The following is a 21,358-nucleotide window of genomic DNA, read 5'->3' on the forward strand; positions in this document are numbered from 1 at the left end:
TCACAACCACAAACACCACATTTGGAGAGAAGTAAAAGTTCCCTGCAATAAAACCCAGAGCTGGACTGCTGATGTGTCGGGGTTGTGTGAGATTGGGATGCGCCACCAAGTTAGTTCAAAACGTAAGATGAATTCAGTGAGTTATGAGCAACACTGGAGGAATGTTAACTCCCAGGTCGGATGCTGGACGCAGGAACGAGTTGAACTTTCTAACACGACAATGATGAAACAACAAGGCTGATGAAGTTAACCTGTCAACAAAACTTCATTTAGTAAATGTCTAAATCAAGGTGGTTGAGATGTTTCTGTTGTCCAAATGTGGTTGAATATTCTATTCATTATTCTGACAATTAATCAATGAAACTGGCAGATTTTTCATTTACGCACATAAGCTTTTGTAATGCAAGATAAGAAATGAATAGATTGCAAATACACAAATAATTCTGACCCTTATTAGACAGTAACAGAAACATTTTTGTATTGCCTAAAATGCAAAGCAGGCATCTCCAGATAAAACAATAATGTCAGTAACATGAGGAGTTCAGCCCTTAATGCTTGACTTAATACAGTGGAGAGCTAAACTTATTATTATTTTTTTGGATTAACCAATTAAAAACAAAAGGTGCTTAATATGAGATTTTTCTCTACAGAATTTAAACCAGGTGAAGATAAAACTATTCAAAATATATTAAAAATGTTCACACTTTTGTGAAAAGTCTGTAACTCTACTTAATAAGTAATCCATTACTCAATTAGTTGACGATTATTTCAATAATTGATTCATCACGATTCATTATTCTGTACTGCCTTACTGTTATTTTTAATTTGTTTTTAGTGATCTCATACTCTCTAGAAAATATAAATAATTAATCGATTAATAACTTAGTGGATGATTATTTTTAATAATCAATTTATCTCAATTGTATAACTCAACCACCTAAAAATAATCTTAAACTCAAATAACTGTAAGTTCTAATAAATAAATCCTAAATCAATGTGAGTTCAAAAACATTTTGAATGTTCATGGAAGAGAGAGACGAGTCTGATGCAAGTTAAGTTTCTACTTCCAGGTCTCTTATGACCAATGTGATTTTCTTTAGCTTGAGATCTGCCTGACGACAAAGAAAATCATAATTTGTCGCAAATAGATTAATTCCAGCCCTACGACTTGCCCCCATGCTTCCACTTCCAAGCACTGCAGTTTGTGCTGGATGATTTAATCATTTTCAGGATGCAGAAGGCCCGGCTGTGAAACACCAGATGCATTCAAACGTGCGGTCACGTTGGTCGCCGTTTGCTCCAACTGGGCTCAACCGAAACCCAGCAGCCTCAGAGCTCCCCTTTGTTTGCCAGCTGGATTTGAATATCCGTGTTTTTACAGGTCAGCAGAGAACTTCCTATTTTTAATTCCTCTCCTCGGCTAATATCATCGACCGAACGTACTGAGTGTAAATCAGCCTCGGATCGATAGCCCTAATGAAAGTCGGTGGGACTCCCCGACCACGCTGTGCTCAGAAAGCGCCGTGTGGCATATTTTCCAGACAACGAGGGATCGGCTTTGACCGACAGAGTCGCTCTTCATCAGCTGTACCGCCGTGCGTTATCCTAAAGAGTATCCTGCTGCCAACGCTGCTGGCAAGAAGGAAAAACAACCAAAGAAGAAATAAGTAAAAGGAGTGGGGGCCATTTGATGTCAGCAGAGAGGGGGGTCATTTAAGTCAGGCAGACCATTTGAAAGTCCATTTCTGTCTGCTTTCACTTTGACTCTATTTCCTCTGCTCATCATGTCTGACAGAGTTCCTCATTAGCCGCCGTCCGTGGCGTCACTGCGGCCCACTGCCTCAGTGAGAGAACAGCCCAGAATGATCATCATGTTCTACATCACATCTTCAGTTCAGTTTGTCCTGTTAGCCATACTCACAGAACACCATAGGGTTTTAAAAACAAAAAAAATGTTTATATATATATATAAATGTTTATAAAAGTGCCTCATGTAGCGTTATATATGATACAGAGAAAACTCTTGAAATAAAAAGGTTTCAGGTAAATTGTGAATTCATATCTTACAGTCGCAGAAACTATTGGAAAAACCTTTGGGAGCCACTGAACCCAAATACAGTACGCAGTAGAAGCTATATTTCTCTTTACTGTACTTGTTGCTGTTTCCAGCCACTATCATGTCAAAGGAGCGCAGTCTGTGACGAGAAAAATAATGATGCCGTTTAATGGCACCTGCTTATTAAACCCGAGGGTAGAGAAGGAAGTTCAATAACTCGCCGCACCAAATATAATGAATTTAACATGCAAGATTAAAGGATCATAGGGGGATCTGTAATTGATCCCTTTAAATTATTCACATTTTAATGGAAAACTATATACCAACACAATTAACATTGTCAATTCAGGAATGCTTTTTGTTACCAAATTATTTAATAAATAGGCACATGAGCTCAATATCAAACATATTTATTATTTTAAATCTGTTTTCTGTGTCGTCCAACCAGGTTCAGTTTTCCAGAAGCTATACATTCATGGAGCTTCTTCAGACACATGGCCAGTGAACCCTGACATTATAGTGTTAGTCTGTGCTGCTGCCACATGTTGAGCATGGAGGTGATATTTTCTACTTGAATAGCCTCGTTGAAAGGCTAACTTATTTTAGAACAATTTAAAAACAACAATTTTTTTTTTTTTTTTTTTTTTTTTTTTACCAGCATTCCATTAGATCAATAATTGAAGAAGAAATAAACCCAGAGTGAGCCAAAAGAAACAGATTATATATATGGTTTGTGGTCTTCGTTTAATCGTCCATGTTTCTTGGAAAGTCACCACCGTTTTAACAGAGGTGGGCTGTAAAGCCTGCATTATTTCCCCGCCCTCCCCTCTCCCCTCGCACCGGGCAGTGCCACCTTCTGCAGCCGGAACGGGGCGCGTCTCGCCGGGCGGCCTCTGCGGTGCGGCCGCCTCTGGTCCTGCTGCTCCTGCTGCTCCTGCTGCTGACGCCGCTGTGACTCCATCTCTGGCAGAATGAGGTGGGAGGCGTCGTCAAGACACCTGCACCGCCACCAGCGTCAGGACAATAAAAGTCTGGACAGCCAGTTTTGAATAGCCGGAGTTTTACTTTGAAAGGACGGGGGGCGAGAGGGAGGGTGGGGGACTCTGAAGCCGCGTTTCCTGCCTGGTGTCTGGCTTGACAGCAGAGGATGCAGGTGGAGCGACTCGGGCAGGACCGTTCACATCTGTCTTGAAGGAGAAAAGCGGGGGAAAGAAAATCCGCTCCGCTCTCCACTCTGGATAAAAAAAGAGAAAGGAAAAGAAAAGAAATCGCGTTAACTATTCCGAAGGATATTAATAAATCTTGGCTTCTCTGGAGAATAACGGAATTATCCGAAGATACAAGTAAGGACTTTTTTTCCTCCTTCTTTTCACTGAGGTGACTGTTTCATGTTCTCTGGCTGCGGGGATTAGAAAACACATGATGACATGATGCTTTTTAATCTTTATTTTGAAGAAATGCGCGCTGTTTTCTAGAATGAAGAAGCAGAACACAGATGACGCGTAATGGCTCAATATTTTTTGTTTCTGTTTTTTGTTCTTTTTTGGAGATCTGCGCTGTGCTGTTTGTTTTTGGCTGCTTTCTAAGTAGACACGCTGAGTTCAGTGTTTGTGTGCGTGAGCGCGTCAACGCGTGCATGTGTGAAGGGAACTGCTGGACATGAGTGTTTGGAAACCACGCGTGATAAGAGAGTGTGGGGGAACATTTAGGGGGAAAAAAACCCAGAAAAAAAAAAAAAAAAAAGAATAAGAGCCGCGACTGGTGACGGAGAGCAGCTGTGGATGTGTTTACGCAACGTCCAGACGACTTGTGCGGGATTATTCACACAGGTCCCCGACACCCAGTCGGAGGAATCGCTTTCATTTCAGAGCTCTGTGGGTGTAAGTGCTGCAGGGATGGATGCCAATGATTCTGCTGATCCTTTTAGCTCTCCTTAAAAAAAAAAGGGAAAAAAAAGACGCATATGATGTAGTACTACTTTAATCTGGAGTGTTTACGCAAAACTCTTTTTTTTATTTTGCATCTGCAAAATTTCGCTTCACGAGTCATAAATTGAACCCTCCTTGTAATAATCGTTTAGTCATGTTTCAAACACAGCCCCCCTGAATTGTGCGGTCTGCCAAATTAGGCCACCGCGGGGTGAGGTGGTCTCTTTACCAGCTGCGGTCGCTTCCTTTTCCGGAGAAAAAGGACGGCATGCAGTGACCGGACTCGTCTCTGCACCGGGTGTGTTTGTAACCCGGTACATTCAACCAGCGTCGACGAGTTGGACGTGCTCCATACGCGGGACTTTTGCCGCGCCGAGGCAAGCGACGGCTGCGCCACGGTGTCGCCAAAAACGCCCACTGTGATGCGTAACGGTGTCTTCACGCACAATTCCCAGGGCAAGCGCGGTGATTACCGACAATGATCGAAGAAAATCTTCTTAGGAAATGAGTTAGGTTTGGATTAGTTATGTCAAAGAGAAGCGACTGAGGTGAGAAGAGATGGATGGATGGATGGATGGATGGATGGATGGATGGATGGATGGATGGATGGACGCCACATGAGGAAAAGCCGACTGTGTTTGCACCGTTTTCAGGTAACATATGATCAGCGTGGCAACTTACACAGAAGCCACACTTTTTGTTGTGTGTGTGCTGAATTTGTGACCTTGCCCAAATTGTGCTGAGTGCAGATCTGATAACAGTGGAGGAGGTTCTGTGTCTGGCTACATCCTGAAATTCCTCACAGGTCGGAATTGAAGGAAACAGCAGCTGGGTTTCCATTACAAATGTGCGTAAAACTTTGTCAATAAAAAACACAATTTCACAATTGTGTTCATTATGTTTCTCATTTAACATATCAAATAAGAAATATTAAAATGACAGGTGAATAGATTTGCTCCCAGCTACTTCCTGTCCTCTTATGCTTTGTGGTTTGTGCCGGTGGCAACATCCGGTTGTTGAGTGCAGTTTTACAAAATAAACCAATTTTAATGCGGCCAAAGCAACCACCTTTTTATCGAAACTCAAGAGTTTCCGTTAAGATTATTTATTTACAAAATGTCAAACTGCATAATTACACAGTCAATGAAAATGCAGCTAGTAATGGAGTTGATGCCAACTTTCTTTCCCGTCATGCATGAAATCCCATTCCAGACTTAAGTGAGAAAAAAAGCCTCAAGGGAAACTGCATGTCTCCCTGGAAGTAGCATCACTTGAAGTTCTCTCTGATTCTTAAATGTTCCTGAATTTGACTCCCATGTTGATCTTTTGGGGAACTCCTGCTCAGGTTCTGATGCAGACGGCTTCAGCAGGAAATGGGCCTGCATGCTACGTCCTACAGTTCCAGTTTTGCTCTCAGGGGAGCTTTCAGTGCACTTCACAAAAGGTGTTTAACATCGCCTTTGTGGGTTGAGATGAATTATAATAATTGCAAATTTCCCTGCAATTTGAATAAATTGTTATGCAGCGAGAGCAAAGAGTGGATTTGAGGTCCTGTGCTGCTCTTTGTTTTGCCTCAACTTTCTGACATTGGCTTTTCAACGACCCGCCTGAATATGAATTTGTTTTTTTGTTTTGTTTTGTTTCATTTTTGCCTAAAATGTCATCGTTTGGTATTGAAACAACATTAAAGTTGGCATTTTGAATGCGGCCGGGGGAGGAAAAAAAAAAATCACCTTTTCAACTGGTTCATGTTGTGTGTAGCACACTCTAACGGGCCTGGCCGTCATGTTTCACAACCACAAATCTTGGTTTGTTTTTTTTGGAACCTTCTTTGGCAGATGAATAGTTTTCAACATTTTTCCACTTATATGTGTCAAACATTTATATTTAGCCTGCCCTGAGTCAAAACATTTTGCTGTTTTTAAACCACAAAGACTTTTGTAACTTGTTTTTATTTTAAATTTCTTTTCACATCTAAAGAATAAATATTTTTTCTCATTTTATCTCCTGAATACACTTTGATCATTCTACTGTAGTTGGCATATATGTATTTGTGTCTCCTACATAACTTTTGGCAAACTACACATGATTTCTTCTTCATTCCTGTCTTTTGATTAGTGGAAATCCTGTAACCAGATTTTCCTTGCCCTAGCTTGATAGGCTCTCAGTTGTGTCACTGTTTTCCCCTCAGATGATTGGCTGAAGAGTTCTCTGCATTCAAAGCTTGGAATATTCTTCTCCAGCCGACCCCGGCTTTATTTGTGTCCTGTCTCACCGTGTCAGGCATACTTTACGGAGAACTTGGCTGCCTTCATATACCAGAGGATATTTGTGAAAGCAGCCAAGATCAAGCTTGCAGAATTGACCTCTCAAGCTTGTATTGTAATTGTGCGGGTTCTTTATTAAATCATAACTGCATCGTGGATCGAAGTAGACAGGCCACGTCAATAAAAGAATAACTTATATTTGTACATGCTTGTATAGTCGTATTGCTGTGTGTGTGGGAATTTGCCACCTGGAGGTGCAGGGATGTTAGAATGGTCTGGAAAGTGGAAAACTCGCAACACTCAGCACTTAGAAGCAGCAGATCTCAGAAATCCACTCCAGTCCCAGTCATACACCAGACACCCCACAGGATAGTCCTTACGGCTGACACAGACATACTGACCGCAGGAAGGCAAAGGTACCAGCCAAGGCCCACTGACCCTGGCCAGTACAGGTTAGGCGTGTTTTGGCATGTTTCATGATTGGAAGCTTATACGTCCCAAGAAAGGACAATCCCTGGAACAGCCAACACCTCTGGTCAGGTATTGACCTACCAGAGTTTAGGAGGGAGGGAGGCACCTGGTGACAGTCCTTATGAAACCAAATGGAAATGATCACCAATGCCTCACCTAAAGCAATTTAGTGCCACCAACAGAGCCTCACCGCAACACCAGCAGAGCTCACAAGACCACCCCAAACTTCTTTTTGTCCTTAGACTTAGACTTGACTTTATTGATCCCTTGGGAAGACTCCCTCAGGAAATTATAGTTACCAGCAGCTCACAGGCAAAAATGTGGCACACAGTAAGCATACACAAAAGAATACAAAAAAATACAAATTAAATACAAAACAAAGAATATAAATACAACACAAAAGGAAATTATAGCAATTTGGTGGATAGATTGACCAGTGATATGGTATTGCACTGTATGGTTTGGCCTGATAAATATGGAGTTCACATTTGTAGAAAAACTACTCCTTCTTCCCTCTGTCCTGTGTCACCTGCGACCCCCCAGTGAGGAGTTGTACAGTCTGAAGGCGTGGGGGACAAAGGAGTTCTTGAATCTATTGGTCCGGCACTTGGGAAGCAGCAGTCTGTCACTGAACAGGCTCCTCTGGCTGCTGATGACGGCGTGTAGAGGGTGGCTGCTATCGTCCATGATGTCCAGCAGTTTGTTCAGTGTCCTCAGTGTATTGGTGGAACAGAAGAGAAGACCATGTATAGTCTCCCTGAGCTAATCATCCCTGGTGTGTGCATACTTTAGTGCTGAGCTGAGACCACACTGCATGATTTTTTTTGCCCCAGCAAGCTCCACAATTACAGGCGCCACTGATAATCCAGTGATAATCCAGTGAAAATCCAGTGGAAATCCAGTAGTACTGGTGATCCAGTAGAAGGTACAATCCAGTCTACCGGCTGTGGAACTCCAGACATTCCAGGCCTTTTTTCATCAAATTTGTTTTCAATAATTTTTTTCATTAAAATTGAGCTCCAGCTCTATGCAGGCGGTGTTGTCCTGACGACCCCAGAGGTCTAAAAGTAACACCTCGTGATCCGTATGTGACACAAAAACAGTTTGACGCAATAAGTACAAAAGCGTCTGGACCTCATCTTTGGACCATTGTGATGTTGTCCATTTCCAGCTCCAAATGAGCTCAGTCGTTTTTGATAGTTTTTAAAGGTAGTGGGTCTGAATGTTGTAAAGGAGTCACAGTTCTGATGGAACCAGTTAATCTGCCTCATACTGAGTAGCCAGCAGTCTTCAGACACAACGTCTTCCAGGCATGGTACCAGCCTCTGTCCTGAAAAGAGGCTGGTACCATGTAACCTTTACCAGCGGGAAACCCAACAACCAAGCAGAGTCCAGTTGAGCCGCTCTTAGTAGACGCCGGTGAAAAGTTTGCCAAACTGATCCTGCTTTAAACTTCTTGACGGATTTCTCCCTGACCCGTCTGCCGGGTTTGTCGGTTTCCACAACGCTGTTTGTTCGCCAACGCTCTCAGCGGTCCTTCAGAGAGCCAAAGAGATGAAATTAAACCCGCGGAGGTAAAATGAATAATTAGGCGAGCTCTGAATGCAGCTGGTTGGGTTTTCATTCAGGGTTTATTAGAGCAAAGATTGCTGAGATAAATGCACGCTTCTCAGAGCTTTATAAAACGTTTTGAATATCGTTTTAATTCCTGTCTTATTTGCAATAATGCACTAACTTTTGTTTTGGTCAGTCGCATCAAATTACAACAAGACTTGTTGAAGTTTCCGGTCGTGACATGAGAAAACATGTGAAAAATCCAAGGGATGTTAACGAGTCAGGAAAATGCTGTCCGTCCAGCTGGTTGTCTTGACGTCCTGCAACCTGAAGTCTTCTGAAGACGGCGCCTTTAGAGCGGACTGTCATGCAAAACAGAGGAGTGCCACTTCTGGTCAATGACTTGATGGAATCATTTGTGACTGAGATGGGAAACAAAACACCGTGGCTGCAATCCTATGAAGCTGTTTAACCTTCCTGCTAAAAAAAAAAAAAAAACAATATGGTGACTGGATTGAGACAAACATCAGTTATTCTGGCAGGGAATTTGTCACTGAGTGCGTCAAAGTGAGAGCGTCTCTCTTGCAGGCAGAGCCAGAGGAAAAGGCAAAAGTTTTCACACCATGATGTCGGTTAAATTCAAAACCCACTTGTGTTTCATTTGAATTTTTTCTTTTTGTTTTACCTGCCTATGGGTTGTTGAGAAGAAGTTGTGAGACTTTCAAAAATCCTGGCTCAGCACCAGGCACTCCACTATATTCCACGAAGCTCGAGTCATGAATTCATTTATCAGAGCTCGCAAATGCATTTGAATCTTATATGAGGGATTCTCTTTCTTCCCTCAAACGGTTGGAAGTAATGTAATCCCAGCCCCTTTTTTATCATATCTGAGTAACCCTATAAAGAGAGAGAGAAAAAAAAAGCAAGCTCTGCTGCTGAATTAATAAAGACGTGTGTTGTAGCCTCCAGTGAGAGCTTGATGTGAAATATTTGCATTACCATATGGCTCCTCTTTGAACAGGTTCAAGTGATCCAAGCGTTTGTAATGTTGTACAGAAAGCAGAGAAGCAGATCCAGCTGCTGTGTAAATCGGACAGAAAGGCCTCTCGTCTCCCGCCTTCCTTGGCTTCCTCTCAGGTGTCATCTCCCTCAGTTTGCAGCCAGTCTACACATGGAGAAAACCTTTGACCCCGGGAGTCTTTCGGTGCCAGTTAATGTTCCTGGTGTGGCGGACGTGTTTAGCACCTGCTGGGGAGCTGCTTAACCTGAATGACTCGCGCACAGAGGCAGCTCCTGTGGCTGGAGCTTAAAAATATCACACCTTTCCCTCTCATTAGGAAAGGGAACATCAGCGACTGTTGATGATGATGGTGATGTATCGCGCTTACCTGAAGAATGGCTCCTTTGGGGTACAGCTGTGAGAAACGGCGGCCAAACGTTGTGAACTTCGTTCAGCTTTGGTTTGAGGCCCGTAACCCTGCATTGAGAAAGAATAATTCAGGCCTCTTGAGCTTTCCCACATTTTGTCATTTTATAACCACAACACAAAGTTGTGCAGAATTGTGAAATGGTCTTCCAAGCTTTTCACAGATATTTATTTTAAAGGGTCAGTATTATGCAAAATCTATTTTCTTTAGCCTTTATGTCATGTCATAATGTTGTTCGCTCATCAAAGTCATACCTGCATGCATGTTTCAGAAATCCTTGAATCTCCCGTAGCAACCGATCACCTGTGCAAAATGTTAGCTCCGAGCTTTCGCCTCACAGAGCAGCCCCTCTGACTCAGCTCCTCCAGACTAGCCAGCAGCAATTAGCAAACACCTGGTGGAACTGCTGCATCTGCTGAGATCATTATGGAAGCAACAAATCAGGTACAAACTTTTTTTGGAAATAGTGATTCAAAGCAACAGATCAAATTTCCATGTGTTAAATAACAAATAAATGTTTTAAAAGTCATATTTGGTTTGTGCAACATTTTTATAACTGCTGTTAACTTGATTGCGTTATAAAATGACACTAGGTTTCTGGAAAATACATGTTACTGTCTCTTTAAAATGTTGGTGTGGATTCTATGCTGAACCCCCGAAAGTCATCACTGCTGCTTTCTGCTTTCTGCCCAGTCGAGCCTTTTGGGCTCAGACACAGACAGAAGTTACATGATCTTTCCTGCTCCTTTTTTACTCATAAACTTATAAATATTTAAATCTCCAAACGCCAGACAAACCTAAATTATTTCCATATTTCATGCCACTTAAATCTCACATTCTCATCCTTAAATTTACAATTATTTATACATTTTTATGATCATCAATAGCATCCTACATACTGTAAGTGATGCAAGCAACAAGGTCAATATGTCGTGTCATTCTGAAACTGGTCTGTCTAGAAATATAAAGTCAAATGAGTAAATGATAAATCAATGATTTAATTTAAAGAAACATTTTTCCTACAGTATGGCAGATGATTCCACTGCTTTGCTGCTGAAATGTTCAGATTTTTGCATATTTTTTGCATTTTCTGTAGCATATATTGTGTTAATCTGGCCTTCTGAGATATTTAAGGCCTGTCAGGTTTATATGCTTCTCCTATTTGACCTTCGACCTGTACATGAGTTGTCCAGGGTGTACCCATGTTTTTCAGTAACTGAATTTTGGAGCTAGATACCCAGGCTCTGAAAAGATTAAAGCGGCATACGAAGTAGCCTGTTAGCATCCAGAGTAACATGCTAGCATGCAGATATTGGTTGGTGAGCTGTCGTCGTGTTCATAAAGAATTCAAGCTGAGTTGAACCGAGGCCAGCGGGGGGCATCCTCGGGCGTGCCACCAGCAGAGACCGTCGCGGCTCTTGTTTCTGTTTTCATCTTCGCCGCCCACCTTCTGTCTTGCATCTCAGCAGAACAGCTCGGAATCTCCAAACAGCACTTCAGTTATCTGACCCCTGGAGGGCAGCGCTTGAGAGACCCGCATGCTTTTTGTCCATATATTTAGAGGAAAGCTAAAGAGCCTTCTCACCTCTTCCTGCATTATGAAGTGTTGCTATTAATAGACTCACTACGCCTCTCCACTTCTTCCTCTCTGTTCAACCTCTGAAAACGGGCCTAACGCAGAGGAGGAATGAACGGAGCAACAGGGGGCCACCTGGAGGCGGTTGGAGGTCATGATATTGAGATGGTGTCTGCTGCTGCGTTCACACAAATGCTCACCCCTCCTCCACAGAGCGATGGAGAAAGAGAGAGAAAGAGAGGCGATTATTCCCCAAGCCACAATTGTTGCAGGGAGACCACCATGGTTTATTACGATAAAAAAGAAAAGGTGGTTCTGCTTCGTTTTGGTGTGGTAAACTCAGTGGACCTTAATCAAGCTTCCCTTGCCATTAGTGTTTAGGGGTGTTTTTGCCGATGTGTTTGCAGATGGGGTGCGGCGAAGGAGCAGGGAGCGTTTCCATCTACTTGACTCTCACACGGAGAGCCAAGGGCTGAGCACAGAGTTACCCGTCCTCTCTGTTGCAATGAGTCCATCATAGAGAAATGCATAGAACGATCATCGCTGACACAGTTTTGAGTGATTTGGGGTCCAAAGAAAAATAAATAAATTGAAGAAAAAAAATTTCAAAGATAAGAAAAAAAAACAACAACAACGTGCACTCTGTCTCAGTCCCACTTTGCTTTATTGCTGTTTTTGGAGTTCTGCGTTTTTGGCTTTCAAGCACCAACTATTTTCATCTCGCTTATTGAGTTGTTCATTATTCTTTGTGGATCAAATGCTGCTGCTCCAGCTTTTAGTAGCCTCTCTAATGTCGATGTACATCACCCCACTCCATCCCCCTGCACCACCTCTACACCCCTTCCTCGCTCCTCTGTCTCTCTCTCTCTTCCTCTCTCTCTCTCTCTCTTATCGTCCTATTTGTCAGGAGCAAACGAAGCCCCGTGTCACAATCATGGCGATCTGCCACTTGGCCGCCACTTTACACGTTTGAAAAGGAGAAAATGCAGAGATGAAATGTGTGAAGGCTAAATGTGTCAGAATAATGGGAAAAAGAGGAGGAGGTGGGGTGGTGGGAGGTGGTGGGAAGAGGTGTGTGTGTGTGTGTGTGTGGGGGGGGGGGGGGGAGGGGGGTAGAGGGTTGAGGCCGGTTACAGAGCGTCGCTCAGCTGTTCCAGTCCAACCAGCAGCGTGGTAAGATTGAATGGTCACTGAGGTTTCTAGGTGTTTGCTTCTGGTTGCTGAAGGTGGATCAGTTATAGTTCGTCTACTTAGTCACCCTGAACGAGGCTTAACCAAAGTACAAACGGCTTTCTACTGCTGACATAGGAAGAAATTCCTATGTGATCAACCGCACTAGCTTGTGTTGAATATAAAATGAACATAATCATAATAAGCTTTTGTATTAAACTTCTTTCTTTTGGATGATAAATTGTACGAGCTTACAAAATCTATACTAAACCAACTCCTCAATATGAATTGATTTTCATCACTCGGCGTAAACACTGCGTGGCCGACTCAAAATATGAGTCATTTAGAAGTTTCTAATGCAGTCGATCCTGTTTTATCAGGACTGCGTGTCAAGCATTTGTAACAAATCGGCGAAAACACGGATGGTGGTGATGATGTGAGCCGTGAGCAGGCCGCCAGCCTCCATGCTGCGCTTTGGAGACGCACTTCCTCTGTATCAACTGGGAGGTAATGGAGCAAACAAAGTGCAGTCTAATTCTAATCATAAATGTGTTTTTATTCAGTCGAGTGGCAGTAATTAAGATAAATATTTCAAAGTGGAAACTTTACTGAATGACATTTGTCTTTGATGTAAAACAACAAAAGAAGGAAAAGGAAAAAAAGGAAGAAAAAACTCCATGAAAACTGTTTTCCTCAAGTACAATGGCTCCTGAGAAACAACCCAGTGGAAATGTTTGAGTGGCAGCACCGATGAAAGCTGACCACGAAAAGTGTGGAAACTCAAAATACTGCCTTCATTCAGGTCACAGAAAGCACCAAGAAAAAGCACCGTCCACAGCACACTCTGGTGTTATTTTCTGTTCAAATTTGATTTAATTAATAAAAGAAATGGGGCTATTTCCACTCGAAATGAGCCGCAATGAAGCTCAAAGAGCACAGTGACGTAAAACGCTTTTTGAAAGAAAACTATAATCTTTGTGGTTTCGTGTTTCAGGCTGCGAGAGAGTGAGAAAAAGCAAGACTTCAAGCAGAAAATTAGAAGACTTATAATAACTTATGTCTTGTTATAAAACTTGGCTGGGTTTGAAAATGCTGCCAGCTTTTTTATTTTTTAATTCCAGACTTAATAAAAGGTTTGTTATGGCTGACATTTTCAAAGAACTGCTGACAGAGGCTGCTGTTTCTTTAACGTTGTTGTGTTGACTGTAACAAATGACTGTCTTGTCACAATGAAGCCGCTTTGAAATGAAATTGTAGCAATGTTGATGTTTTGAGACCATTTTTAGGCAACATATTAATAAAAATGCAGGTTCGATCCCTGAAAGAAAGTCCACACTGGAAGTACAAAACATTTTAAATAAAAAATAAAACAGCAACAATGAGTGAGAACAGAATAAAATCTAAAGCCAAAAATTAAATGAATTATAAAGTTGTTGACAAAATTTCCCTTCTACAGGGATTAAAAACATTTTTATTTTCACTTCATTCACTTCGATTCATATCATTGGAAATTTGTTAAGACAAACAAATGGATTTGTATATGTTCATACAGGGTTTTAACTTATCTCTATGTCCACTGATTTTGTTTTTTGCTTTTTCTTAAAGCTGCATGCTTCTGTCTTTTAAAACAAGTCAGCAATGTTTGGAATAAGGAATAAGTTAGAAAACATCAGTGTTGGGCTGTCAGGTCTCTGAAAATTCCTACAAAATTGAAAAGAAGTGCAAAATGTTTGAATCCTCTTTAGTTTTATCTGTAATTTAATGGCTTATTGGGCTCATTGGGTTTTCGCTTTAATTTCCTGCTTTTAAAAAGTGCCTTAAACATATCTGGCGAGCGGCTCCGCTTGTACGAATTCGGCTAACCCCTCGTCAGGCCAACCCCATGGAACAGGCCATAGTAGGCATGGCTGACAGAATTATCAGCCATTCGAAATGGACATACAGTCTGTAAGTGAAGAGCTCCCCCTGCTGTACTGTAGTGAACTTGGTGCTTCAACTCCAGTTGACGTAGTTGCAAACTTGTCAAAATAGCCGTTTTTAAGACGCTAATTCATGGATAAATACGTAAATGAATAAATAAATAATAACGGAAAACCCACACCGACGAGTGGCTAACAGCTAGCACTGAGCATGACAACCTGTGGACTTTATACAAGTAATGTGAGAGTGTTACTTTCTATTAGCCTACATTCTCATACAAACTTTATATCTTTTCTCTTTCAGTTGTTCATATGTGCTATTTGAGCACTATGGCTTGCTGATAAATCAATAGTGTTCGCTGTTGCCTGTGTATTTTGTTGATATGTTGCTGGATATGCATTGTTGGGCTGCATTGTTGCTATTTTTGTTTATTGGATGCCTGTTTCTTGGTGTGGTGCTTAGTTCCTTCATTGTTCTGCACAAATTGTTCAGGTATAGTTGAACTATTGGTCCCTCACTGGAAAACATTAACAGAGCAAATAAATACAGTACTTTTTTTTCTGTTTTTTTATTAGATGTTTTTGTACTCTCAGTCTGAAGTTCCCCTCTCTGGAATAACAGCTCAGAAATGAGTTTTAATACACGTCTGGTTGTTTTGGGGATTAGAGCCACTCTTCCCATCAGTGGTGTTAATCACGAGTGTTTAGCACTTCCATGTTTCCAACTTCCTCACTGTGTGTGTGTGTGTGGGTGTGTGTGTGTGTGTGTGGGTGTGTGTGTGTGTGCGTGTGTGTGTTCTTGTTTAGCTATATTGCTTGGGATCATTTCTGAAACCAGAAGGCTTTATGGGAACCAAATATGATGTAAGGTTAGAATTAGACTACTGGTCTGGGTTATTCAAAAATTAGTTACTAAAATGAATAGAAGCCAATGGATTGTCCTATGGGTAGAAATGCAACTGTGTGTATCCAGCATAATACCAGGAGAATTGCATGTGAACCCATTCTTGTTTTTTGGTTTTTTTCCCTCTGGGTTTCTGTCTCACCTTTGCCAGATCATTTCACCGCCCGTTTTAATCTGTGTAAAAACAAACATAGCGAACAAACGAACCACAAAATAAATAAATAAATAAACACATTACTTTTCATTTCTGAATTTAGTTCCGGGCATATTGGTTAACAAGCCAGGGTGGAAACAGCTGCCATCGTTCTTGCAAGCTTAGAAGCCGAATGTTGATGGGAAAGCTGACAGAGATTCAAGGACAGATACCAGGAGAGAAAACAAAACAAAAGAAGTGGAGATCAGGGAAACATGGCAAACAAAGACAGATTACAGAAACTCCACCAAGCTCTTAGGTTTCCCCAAAGTGTGCTCCTCCAAAGCCCTATCAAACTTCTTCTGAGTATTATTGATCGAAAGCTAACACTCTTGCCGAGCCATATCCTCCGAGGAGGCGGCTATCTGCAAGCCATGCACTCTGCTCTAGTTACCCACTCTCCCTTCGCTAACCCTGCTGCGCCATCAGCCATGAATCTATAAGACTTAGTCACACCTGTGTGGCCCGGAGCGAGTCAGCGTCCACACAAAGCAGTGTTTTGTTCTCCTGTCCAACAAAACTCAGACTCTCTCTCAATTCTGGTGTTCTAAAAAACAAAAAGGAAAAAAAAAAAAAATAGCTGAAAACATTGTACATTTTGGATAATTTTTCCTGCTTTTTTTTTTTTTTGCGTGTTTTTTTTTTTTTTTTCCCTGACTAAACAGATTTGAGACGTGCGATGGTTCAGCATTGGTGATTTATTTATTTTTTCCTGCGGACTGAATGTTTTTTCTTTCACATTGCATATCAGTTCAAAATCAGTTTTACACATAGCACTCGCAAATTAATAATGACAGACAGAGTAAAAAAATAAATAATAAAAAAACCAAAAAACATTCCAAGACAATTTCAATCCTACAAGGGAAGTCGTGAGATACAAATAATAAAATAAATCAATAATAATAATAATAATAATAAAGTAAAATATATTTTCTTAAAAATGCAACTTTAGGAAATGAAACGCCTTGGTGCAATGCTATTGGCTGATGTTAGCAAAGCAGCCAATCCGGTAGAGCTATTCACTGTCATAGAGCAGATTGGCTGTGCAACCCAAAAGTAGAGAAAATAGTAGCTTCATAAAATAGTAGCTTCATATAGTAGATGGTGCAATTTTATAGGCTCATTCTGGAAGAAAACATTTATTTTTCTTTCTTTTTTTTACTAGAATGAAAGTTCAGCCTCCAGTGGTTTACTTATGAGGACTGAATATAAAGTGGACTTCAGTGTTTTTTGAAAAAATTAAAAAATACAAAAACATCTACAAACTGTTTTTGTATCATTTTGCATTGGTGTACCATATTAAACTGCATTAAAAAATAACATAAAACAAATGAAAACTCTTGCTTGGTAATGTGAATGCACCTGATTGGTGCATGGATTACGATAAAATCTTTTGACCCCGATTATTTCCATGCCTGTGGTCACCAAAACCTTTTGTCTGTCTAGTTTGACCAAAACTGTCCATGAAAGGAAGCGTCTTTGTTCAAAAACGCTTCGTTCCTGGTACTTCAGCACTACTGGTGTGGACAGCTCTTCTGCCTGCCCGCTCAGAGCGTCAGTCATTTCAGCACCATGGAGAGCTCAGCGTCCACCAGAACGGCTTGGACCGTTCTGGTGGACTCATCATGGAGCATCATGGAGCTAATCAGCTAACCTCTGTGTCAGCTCTGTGTCAGCTGCTGCAAATCCCCTCAGCTGTATTTGCTACACGCAGAGCCTTCATGCTTTATAAAATATCAAGTGTTTATTTCATTCTTTTCATTAAGGATTTTACTTAATTCTTTCTCCTTTACCTTTAAAGATAAAAGAAAGAGGGGACAAAAACTGAGAAGACTCTCAAATACAAAGAATTGTCTGATATCAGTAAAGGATTACAACCGGGTCTATTAATTGTGCTACAAAACTTCTGCCATCGATTTGTCCGGTGTAAACTCTCGCTCTCATATTTCATCACTGCAGCCTGGGAGAACATGAAACCGGCAACTTTTTAAATAGAAATCTTCTTGGCGGGATCAATAGGCAGCGCCGTGTTAATGGAAAGTAAAGCATTATTTCTAATAAAGCCATGCCTCAGATGTTCACTTATGCATGCATGCCATCTGCGGCGCACGGCACGGAAGCTGTTTTCGGTTTTCTTCTGATAAAGGCACCGAGTCAGATCAAAATCCCAAATCCAAACCACTTTGTTCTTCAGCTGTAAACACAATCACATTGTTGATCGGCAATTATGTGTTTGTTTCAAGTATGTTTTGCTTTTTACTTTTCTTTCATTCTTTTCGAGGCAGGAACAAAGCCTGCCACTTTCCCAACCTCACTGTAATTTTCTTTTTTCTTTTTGCTTATTCTTTATTCTCCGATAACGGCGAACAGATCTGCGGTTGTGAGCTTCAGCGGCTAACAGTGGAAATAACAGAACAATGTGGGCTTAACGGCCCTTAGCAGGCTTCACACAGCTTTCGCTTTGTGGAATTTGGACGCTAAACGCTTCGCTGTTGATTCAAGCATTGTGTGACGATAGACAGAGCGAGAGAGAGAGAGAGCGATCCATTGTGTGATGACAAACAAAAGGTGTCAGTTTTCTCTGATTCCTTACGTTTTATTAAGTCGGTTCCGTACGGTGAGATTTTCCTCCTCAGGAACATTCAGCTGCTTTTCTCGTGCAGTGCAGCTGGAAAGCGATGTGACAGAGCTGCAGAACGGCTGAGCGGATCTGGATATCGGCTCTGTGCACTTAGAGCGGTATAAGGGTCTGCAGCAGAGAAGAGCCTGGACAATCTCTGCCTCCATTCTTCTGTCTCCTGTCAAAATCAGCCAATTGTGTCCAAAGCACTAAGAGGTTTTCAGCACTTTGGATTTTCTTTCTTTTGCCCCAGATGAGCTTTTTTTTTTCACCGTTTTCTCACAACTCTTCTCCTACTTTGTGTGTGTGAATGCAAATCTATGTAGCACAGACTGCAGCATCTCCCTGCAGAGAGAATGCTGCTGTATAGTGCTGTTCATGATGAATTAGAAGTGTGTTTTGTGTGTTTGTGTTAAATCGGTTGGTTGACCCCTTTGTTTATTTCCCTGACAGTGCTTATATGTCAACTCGTTAATGGCAAGTATTGGTCTCAGGAGGAAAACAGCCATGAAAACAGTCAGTCAGGCTTGTTTCTGTACAAGCCAAGGGTTGTTTGTGTTTATTTTTTATTTTGTTTTGTTTTGTTTTTATTTTAATGTCTGGAGTTTTAAGTTGTGTTTTTGTGTAGGAATTCACTTTTTTCAATTGTGTTTCCAATACCGATACAGATATCGGAGGCTTTGTATCAGCACCAATCCGATACAGGAAAAAAAAGTGATGGATTGACTTAAAATGTTTCTCACATAAATAAACAGACATAAATACACCAATAGCTTCAGAAGCTATTAGTCAAACATGTTAAAACAACTTTACTGTGTTGAGTTTGTGCAATTAGGATCATAAGAGTTAATGCAAAACGAATGATAAAGGAACTGAAACTAACAAAAGGTGGACTAGATTTGCCAAAAATGTAAGAATCAAGTACAACAAACATTTAAATGGTTCAAAAAGCCAATTATGGATTCTAAATATAACACGGGGTGACAAAAATATATTTTTTGGAAGTTGTCTACGATTTTTCAACTGAATTAGGACTATTTTTGCACCACTGAAATAGTGACATCCATTTTTTCCCCCGATCAATTCAGGGTTTTATTCTACTTCGATTTAGAGAAATCTGATCTTCTGACTAAATTGATGACATCTTTGTGAGATCATCAGTTTATTTCCATTAACATTTCTCATGCAAAGAAGGTTTTAGGAGAAAAAATTTGTTTTAATAAATTAAATCTTACAAACTTGTATTTCTGTAAATTTTATAATAAACACTAATAGGGTACCAGGGTAAGTACATGTAAATTGAATCTCTCCTTCTGCTCGTCACTCATTGATCAGATGCTCAGGAAACTGGTCCAGATGTGAGAACAAATTCTGCATTTTGATGCTCATGTTGGTCCATAGTTCAGGACGTTGACCTGATCAAGAAAAACCAACATAATTTTAGGATTCAACTCAGCAACATAACCCTAAAACAGTTGAAAAACCCCAGACAAGTTTTTGCCTGTTGACCAGTGCAATGGTCAATAATGAAGCGTGACGTCACTCAAAGCACAAAGCATAGAAATAGACTGAACAGATCAGGTAGAGTTTATAACCAATCTAGAATTTTTTTTCAATATCAGGAATACAGATATTAATATTGTATCTGTGAATATCTGTTGATAGGTGAAGTCGGTTGACATGCAGGTGTTTTCTTATTATCAGTCTTTTGAGGTTTTGCTCTCCATAGCTTCCCTCTGTTTATGTTTCTCTTTTCTTCAGTGGTGAGTTGCTTGCTGCCTTCAGCTTTGCTGTGCTGCTGGTTTATGTATCTTAAATAAGGGCACAGTATATTCTGGTGTAATCAAAGCTCAGCGGAAGAAGTGCTGACTGGAGGCCGGCCGACGTTTGGGCTGCAGGTTTCGTGTCGGGTCACGGTGTAAATGCAGCGATGAGGTCACGCCATGTTAAGCCCGAGCCTCTTAGTGCACTTAAAGTAGCCGCAGAATATCTATGTAAGCTCTTTCCAAGTGCATAAATTGTGTCTGATGGCATGTGCACCGTCAGAACTTTTTTTTTCACAGCAGAGGAAATACTTTGGTGATTTATGGGGCGTAGCACTTCTGTTTACCGTGCAGAATGAGGGCGCGTGCAGCATCGCCTTTTTCCCCCCTGCATGCATGGGATTGTGCAGGACGGAATTCAGTTATGTGAGATTAGAAGATGGAATCCTCAGTGGTGCACGTTGCACAAAAACTCATCATTAGCTGTGTACCTATTGAACGTTTCAGATTTTTGCCACTATCCCTTTGCTGAGTGGCCCCCAAGCTGGGATTCGAACCCAGAACCATCCTGCTGCTAGGCAACAGTTCTACCTTCTGTGTTACCATGCAACCTGCTTACATGTCTATTAAATATGATTCAGCTCAGACTGGTTGTAAAGTAGAGTTTGGCGGTTATTGTATTGTTTATCATTCGTCGTGATAAATTTCTTATGATAATAATTGATGCCTGCCATAGAAATGTATGGCAGGCACCTATTGTTCTTCACCTCAAAATAACTGCTGCTTCCTACTACCGTCAATGCGACCAGTACCGCTGCATGCCCCCTCAAAATATACATATAAAAACGTGCAGCTCGGTCCCAGCATTGGAGATGTCACTTTTGTTGGCATTTTGAGTAAATGTGGCGACATAGTTAACAAAAAACGAGCCAAATTCAAGTCAAAACAAAAGACTAACTGACACAAAACAGAGTCAGTTTCACTCATAATAGATGTAGAATTCTGCTTCCCCCTGTTTGACTAACAGCTGGCAGAGGATCCATTACCATAGCAACAGAACACAGCAGGGCAGAGCAGCTGATTACGACTACAAAACGCATCACTGTAGTTTTAAGGTCTCTCAGGTTAGGTCACTAACATTAGCACAAACATTAGCCTTTCGCCGCTCCCCACTAGTGCACTGCCTTAGGCAGTGCAATACGATTACCCTACATTATCTTTTTCTCTTAGGTTAGACCTTCGCTCTCTTTCCTCATTGAGATCAAAAGTTTTATTCTGCAGTTCTTTTTTCAGATCATCTACCTGCCTAGTGAGATCACTGATGTGTTGGCTAGTCTCTTCACTCCAATCGTTCTTGTAGGACAAGGGATGAGAAAATTCATTAGTTGTTTCCTGCTCGACTTCCAATAATTGTTGGACTTCCCAAGTCGCCGGAAGGACTTGGTTCCCCCTGGATCTCTGTTGCTTTATGTTCCGGCTCAATGGGGCTGCCATTGTCATCTTCGAAACA

The 21,358-nt window shown here is 41.2% G+C and overlaps 1 protein-coding gene across 6 annotated transcripts in view; it reads left to right on the forward strand.

Annotated features, from left to right (window-relative positions):
- The first annotated feature begins 3,172 nt into the window (after positions 1-3,172).
- Positions 3,173-21,358, forward strand: part of nrxn2b (neurexin 2b) — a 686,688-nt gene continuing 668,502 nt past the window's right edge. For all 6 annotated transcript variants that reach the window (XM_055058558.1, XM_055058564.1, XM_055058563.1 and 3 more), the window contains exon 1: positions 3,173-3,399. The gene's annotated coding sequence lies outside the window, so the exon portion shown is untranslated. The remainder of the gene's footprint in view (positions 3,400-21,358) is intronic.

Source organism: Poeciliopsis prolifica, unplaced genomic scaffold, assembly GCF_027474105.1.
Source record: "Poeciliopsis prolifica strain line A6 unplaced genomic scaffold, Auburn_PproV2 SCAFFOLD051, whole genome shotgun sequence".
In the NCBI taxonomy this organism is placed as follows: Eukaryota; Metazoa; Chordata; class Actinopteri; order Cyprinodontiformes; family Poeciliidae; genus Poeciliopsis; species Poeciliopsis prolifica.